Raw genomic sequence first — 1,887 nt, forward strand, 5'->3', positions numbered from 1 at the left:
CCTGGCTATTGTGCTCTTCTTTGTAAAGCCTGTTTATACCTGGCACTAACATATGTCCTGTTCTACTTTCTGATTGTGCCCACATTTAAAGTGTAGATTATTTAAAATACCTGATTGATCACAGAATGTTGGCACCATATACCAGCATACAACTGGGAAAAATCCACTTGAACGCACCTCCAACTGGTAATTACAAGTGGTAAACTTGTCTATCATCCCCATGCTCACTTGCACCTCTAAATTGTCAACAAAAAGAAAGTAGATGGCAGCAGCTTCAGCAGTTGTGGTTTATGATAAGAACAAAATACAAATTATTGATACAAAATTGATTCTGTTCATCTTCGTTTTGATTTAAGTGAAAGCAGCTCTGGATATGGGCAAAAGAGCAAAACAATCACTTGCCTTCTTATGACCTCCATGTTTGATGGTATTTCCCAGTTCAAAACGACTTCACACTGGTAATTACCACCTTCCCACCGGGTTATGAACCTATTATTAAGGACACCCATATCGGCATTTGTCATTTAGCAGACACTCTTATCCAGAGTGACTTCGTGCATTCATCTTAAAATAGTTAAGTGGAACAACCACATATCACAGTCATAGTAAGTACATTTTCCTCAAAATAGCTATCAAAGTCAGAGCTAGTAAGGGGTAATTTTTTTTAAAAAAAAGCAGTGTTAGGCATTATTTATTTAGGGAGGGGTCAGGGTGAGAAGGGGATGCTGTGGGATTATTTCAGATGCTTTTGGATGATGGGCAGGGACTCTGCTGTCCTAGCTTCAGGGGGAAGCTGGTGACAGGACAGAGAAGAGCTTGGACTGGGCTGAGCGGGAGCTGCCAAGAGACCAGAGGTGGCAGAACGGAGTGGGTGTTGTCCAGGGTCACGCCAAGGTTCTTTGTACTCTGGGAGGGGGACACTGGAGTTGTCAACAATGATGGAGAGGTCTTTGAGCGGGCAGGCCTTGCCCTGGCGGAAGAGCAGCTCCATCTTTTCGAGGCTGAGCTTGAGGTGGTGGGCCGACATCCAAGCTGAGATATCTGCCAGGCAAGCAGATGCGTGTCGCCACGTGGGTGTCAGAATGGGGGAAGGAGAGAAGTAGTTGAGTCTCATCCGCATAGCAATCATGAGCGAGACCTGGTGGGGATATGACTGAGCAGAGTAGCTTTGTGTATAGAGAGAAGGGCCTAGAACCGAGCCCTGGGGGACACCAGTTGTGAGTACAGTACGTGGTGCAGACACAGATCCTCTTCACAATGCCTGGCAGGAGCGGCCTGCCAGATAGGATGCAATCCAAGAGTGCAGAGGCTGAGACGTCCAGCCCTGAGAGGGTGGAGAGGAGGATGTGATGGTTCACAGTGTTGAAGGCAGCAGATTGATCTAGGAGGATGAGAACAGAGGAGAGAGTCAGCTTTGGCAGTGTGAAGAGCCTCCGTGACACAGAGAAGAGCAGTGACACGTCTTGAAGCCTGACTGGTTAGGGTCAAGAAGATCGTTCTGAGAGATAGCGAGAGAGTTGGTCAGAAAGAAAAGAAAGGGATACCGGTCTGTATTGTCTGATGTCAGAGTCGTCAAGTGTTGGTTTCTTGAGGGGAGCGACTCTGGCAACTTTGAAGTCAGAGGCAACGCAGCCAGTGCTCAGGGATGAGTTGAGGGAAGTGAGATGGTCTCCAGAGATGGTCCAAGGGAGGAGAGGGTCGAGCGAGCAGGGTGTCGGGTGGCCGGACCTCACATTGTGTACACTTGCTTTGGGGTTACAAAATGGGGGTGTAGGGATTTTTGGGGGGGGTTGACAGCTTTGTTTTAGCTGGTCGTGTGAAACAAGGCGGTACCCTCCTTGACTGGAGCCCGCCTCTTGGCAACAGGTTTTATGAAAGTGCTTCAGC

Source organism: Salvelinus alpinus, chromosome 25 (assembly GCF_045679555.1).
Source record: "Salvelinus alpinus chromosome 25, SLU_Salpinus.1, whole genome shotgun sequence".
NCBI lineage: Eukaryota > Metazoa > Chordata > Actinopteri > Salmoniformes > Salmonidae > Salvelinus > Salvelinus alpinus.